Source organism: Poecilia formosa, unplaced genomic scaffold, assembly GCF_000485575.1.
Source record: "Poecilia formosa unplaced genomic scaffold, Poecilia_formosa-5.1.2 Scaffold368, whole genome shotgun sequence".
NCBI lineage: Eukaryota > Metazoa > Chordata > Actinopteri > Cyprinodontiformes > Poeciliidae > Poecilia > Poecilia formosa.
This window is the reverse complement of record NW_006800307.1, coordinates 258,120-263,784: the sequence shown is the minus strand read 5'-3', so window position 1 is coordinate 263,784 and position 5,665 is coordinate 258,120.

Genomic DNA, 5,665 nt, shown 5'->3' with positions numbered 1-5,665 from the left:
GCTCTCTCAACCTGTCAGGTGATTCCTTTAACTAAACGAGCATTGCTCTCTCAACCTGTCAGGTGATTCCTTTAACTAAACGAGCATTGCTCTCTCAACCTGTCAGGTGATTTCTTTCATTACTTTCCTACTGAGACGTTTTGGTAGAAAATGTTATGTGGCTGTTTTTTCCATATTCTGCTCCAGATGGAGTGACCCACTTACTGAGAGAGCGGCTCTGTGCCATTTCTGGTGACTAATACCCCCTCCACCCACACCTCCACACACACACACACACACACGCGCGCGCGCAGGCAGCGAGCTGCTTGGCGTGTCCTCCTCAGTCATGTTGTTTTACTCTGTTTTCGCTCTCTGATGGCTGTTTGTTAAAAATAAAGATGTTTGTGAAGGGATGAGTGCTGACAGCCAACGTCAGGAATGCTTATTGTAGTTTTATGTGTTTTTAGTTCCTCCTGGCTTCGCTGCTGCTTCACACGCCTCTGAAGATGGAAAACCACAAAGCTTTAAAACACAGGACCAGAACGATCCCACCTCGACCCGGAAACTTTGACCAACTGAAGCAGCAGAGGAGCGGCTTCGTTCGGCCCACAGCTGGTTCTGGTTCTGTCTTTGTTCCATGAAGACGCCGGTCTGGAACGGCTTCCAGGCCGCAGACAGGTGGAGCAAATCCTCACCTGCTGGGTCACGTCAGGACGGCAGAGACCCGCCGGACGGGTCCAGCTGCAGATGAAAACTAAACGGGAAACTTCCTGTCTGAAAGCTGCAGGTGACCCGACGGAGGAAACCAGAAACCGAGAGAGAGCGTCCCAATGTGAGAGAGTTTAACTGGAAGTCAAATCAGCTTAACCAGATAAAAACACGTTAAAACCAAAACTCCTCACTTAAACCAGAAACTTCCTCATTAAGACGAGATTCTCATTTAATGAGGAAGTTTCCAGATTCAAACTTGTTGAAATGAGAAAGTTTCTCATTAAAACAAAAAGTTTTATATCGTAATGAAATATAAAGCTTTTGTTGTTTAAACGAGAAACTTTCACATTAACACAAAACTCATTAAAACAAAAACTTCTCATCTTAATGAGAAAATCTCACTGAGAAACATTTTAACGTTTTAATGACATAAAACCTGTTAAAACAAGAAGTTTTTAAAGTTTGTGTCATTTAAAGAGAAACGACTTATTAACAATGTTAAAATGAAAAACTTTCTTGTTTTAACGAGTTTTTTGGCAGTTAAATGTTTCCATATTTAGCTGTAAAACCTTGGAAATAAATTCAGGATCATTTTCTTGAGTTACAAAATGAGAAAATCTCATAAAAATTAGAAATTTACTAAATGTAAAGTTTCTTATTTTAACTTAAAACAAAATGTTTTGTCTTCTCTCCTTTTTGAGCTCTTATTAGATGAAGGATGAATTTATGACTCGGATAAAGTTTCACCTATAAATATGTGTGTTTTGTTGTTTTTATGGTTTATGTAAAGTAATAAACGCGTTTCGGCTCATTCTCTCTCCTTTGTGTCCGTTGGAAGCAGCGAAGATGAGCTGAATTTTTCCAAGCTGCAGGGAAACGTTTTCTCCTCTGTGTGGGTCCAGAACCAACATGGCGCTGAACAGAACGTCCCGTCCTGATCGGGTCGGTCGGGCTTCCTGTACTGAGCCGTAGATAAATATTTAGGCTGAATCGTGTCAGAATGGATTAAATATCTTCAGAGGAACCAGCAGAGCCTCAGATAAATCAGATTAGTTTCAGCTTCTGCTCTGCAGCGGTTCAGACCTGGAGGAAAATCAACTCATTAAATATTCATGAACCTCACCTGAGGCCGCACAGGCTCCGCCCCCACTGAGGAAACCTTCAGCTCAGACTCATCAAATTAAATCTGCCTTCATATAAACTCCTTCAACAGCAGCTTATACGACAGCGTGCAAAATTAAAAATCATTTTAAAAAAGATTATTTCCATTCCAACTTTCCCGTCAAATAAAAAATAATCCTTAAAAAAACAAAAACGCCTTTAAAAAAACTAAACCTGCTGCCTGATAATCCCAGATTGTTAAACTGTAAAGTTAATGTATTGCTGTTAATATCAAACATTAACAGCAATAATTTGGGTTATTTAGTCATCAGAGGAAAAAACTGTGTAATTTCTTAAAGTCACATTCAGTCATTATAAACATCACAGGTCCAAATTAAATCGTTAAAGTTAATTATTTAGCTTGATGCTCAGTATTTAGTGAGTAAAATGTTTACTTTGTGGAACAAAGAAAGCAAAATATTTAACTAAATTTGTAGTGAGCAAAATATTTGCTTGTTCACTGTTTAGTTTTTTAGTATTTAGTTAGTAAACAAACTAACTAGTTAGCAAATTAAAAGTTTTGCTTGCAAACTAAATATTTAATTTGCTAATATTTACCTCCAAAACTAAATAGCTGGCAAACTATTTCATTTGTCAAACTAAATATTTAACCTTCAAAGTAAATACATAGTATATTTAGTATACTAGTATAATATTTAGTTACTAAATATTTAGGTTGCTAACTTAACTTTAACCTCCAAACTAAATATTTAGCTCACTAAGTCCTGACTTTGCTAGCTAAGTATTTATTTAGCAAACTAAATATTTTGATTCAAACTAAATATTTAGTTTGAATCTGTGACATTAACAATGAGTAACTACCATTTTCCTCTTATGACTAAATAACCTGAATTATTGCTGCCAGTTTTTGACTTTAGAAACTAATTTTTTGATGTCTAGAACTTACATCTGTAATTTTGTAAGATAATTTGATGTTTAATGTTATATTTTATAAAAGTTTACAGAAACATCTGAAAACATATTTTCATCTCCTTCTCTAAGTTTTTGTTTTTAACTTCCAGGTTTATTTAGAGGAAACTTTGAACCTTTTCTCAGGGAAAAACAGAAATAAAGAAACAGAAACAGACTGTTGAGGCTTTTTCCACTTTGCAGTTAATTAACGTTTTATGTGATTAGTAGGCGGAGCCTCGCTCCTCAGCGGACGCTCTGATTGGTCCGTTTTTCCCTCCCTCTCTCTGTTGATGTTGTTGGCTGACTCCAACCATTTCTGCAGGTTACATAAACACACACACACACACACTTAAACTTTTCAGCTGCGTCTTTGTTTGTAGTTTTGGTTTGGCGTTGCCGTGGAGACGCAGAGGAGAAACCAGAACCAGATGAAGGGAGCAGAAAGAGGAGCAGGACGGTGCTGCATCTGCTGCAGCTGCAGGTTTGATCACCTTCAGGTTCCACTGATCCACTTTCTGAGTAAATGCAGCTTCACAAGAGGAGAAACGTTTTAAAGATCGATGTTATGGTGAAGGTTGGAGAGAGGGATGAAGGATGGATGGATGGACGATGGAGGAATGTATTATTGGCTCTGGAGTTGTTTGAGGCTGACTCAGATGCTCCGCCCACAGATACGCTGACTCACCATAAACCGTCAAGTACTCAGTGAGCGTGTGTGTGTGTGTGTGTGTGTGTGTGTGTGTGATGTACCTGATTTAAATGTCAGTAAAGTGAGAATCTGAATCTGACTCTCTCGCTACGTTTTTTCTTCCCTTGGTTTCGGACTCAGAGACTTTCCTCCCTGGAAACAAACTCGGTTACCTCGACGCTTCACCTCCTCGTTTCAGGTAAACTACGTTTCCCAGAAGGCCTTGGGGTTGTTTGGGACTGAGCTGAGTCTCATGGATAAACAAGATTTTATATCTGGATGCAGTTGAAACGTTGAAGGCCTGAGTAGAAAACAAAGACGTCACTCCGAACCAACATCGGTCCAAACCAGAGCCCTGCAGAGGACGGGGAGGGGACGAGTAATAGGTCCATCCATCATCCATCCATCCATCCATCCATCCATCCATCCATCCATCCATCCATCCATCCATCTTTGGTGTCTCCACCGTTTTCAAGGCTAACGATAAGCTAACACAAGGCCCACAAAACGTCTGGATTAAAGAAAACTGTCTCAAAGTGAGATATCTGTGGAAATGAACAAACATGATCAGTTTGTGATCCACTGTTTACTATGTTAGCAGTGGTGTTAGCAGGAGCTAGCACAAGTTAGCTCCTGCTAATGGAGCTAACACCATTGTAGGACCTAACACCAGTAGCAGAAGCTAACGCTATTAGCTGGAGCCAGCACTGTTAGCATTATTAACACCAAAAGCAGAATTTAATCCAGTTAGCTAGCAGCTCCAACACCATTAGCTAGAGCCAGCTGTCCTGCTGCTAACCCAGTGGAGACACTCAGCTGGGTCAGAACCGGACCTGGTAGTACCAGTCAAGAGAAACAACGGAGAGGGGGCTTAATAAACTAAAAGATGATTAAATCATTATAGAATTATTAAAGAGTAATTTTACTAGATGTCCCACCAATAAATGTAATATTTATTGTGGGTCTTATATGAATTATGAGGCAGAAGCTTTTATTTTGACAACCCAAGCTGCTTAAATCTTGGTTTTCTTCCTCTGCTGTGTTTTTCTCCCTGGTGGCTGCGGCTGCAGGGCGGCAGTGGGGATGTGATGGTCGGCTGGATGAGCATTCAGGTCCAACTCAGACGACACCAGCAGAACATCGGCACAGTTTCTGTCGCATGAATGTTGGAGGAAAACCAAACGGAGCGACGCGTCTTCAGTTAGCATCGGCCTGGTCTGACCGGCACACAGAAACTAGACCAAACTGAGAACTTCGTTAGTTCAACCTTCATTTAAATAAAACAACTAAAGTCTGAGCTGCAGCTGAGTGAACTTTAAACTTAGTCTGACAGTGAGCGCCCAAACGTCAGAGGAACAAACTGTGGCCTCGTTCCTGACCCCAGACTGGACTCCCAGCCGTCGGTCCTGCATTTAGTCATCGTTTGTTTCTGTTTGTGTCTAATGAGCTCAGACTGCAGCGGTTACATAAAGACGCTGCAGACGAGGCGCCGGCCGCTCAGAGCTGCACGTCTGCAGCGTTTCAACATTAACCATCAACGTTTCAACGGTTCGTCATGTTTTCTTTCTCTATTTAAGGCCTGAAGGCCTGAAGGGCTCCAGACAAAATAACATGAACACCATTTACTAAAAACAATAACAATGTAAAGGCTGTTCGGACAAACCCTAAGAGAACGACGTCAAATGATCTTCAAGTTGTAGTGAGAGTTTATTAAAAATAAATTATTTTTTTCTTGCTACTAGCTAAAGTTTGTGTCGCCTGCTTCATGTTGTCAGACTGGATCTGATTCTGACCAGGTTTTAATATTTACCTGAACTTTCCAAATAATTTGGTCCCAATAAATTCATGATTTCACCAGCAACTTTTCAATTATGCTCAGGTTCTCTCTGCCTGATATTAAATATATTTATGACCTGAAATATTGATCTGTAAAACATTTTTAGCAATTGACTTAAAAAATAAATCTGAAAACATTTTAATCTAGAATATCTAATTTTTCAAGTCAGCCATATTTAGCTCATTGCTAGCTTACTAGCATGTTATTAAGCTAACCTAGCTACTTCTGAACGCTGTAGTTGTAATTGTTCATCACTTCCGCCTCTTCCTGACGGGCAGCTCGTTGAACTGCTGGTGTGACGTCAGCTTTAATGAAAATCTTGTTAAAACTCCATTTATTTCTTATTGACACCAACAACAAATACAACAAATACAACA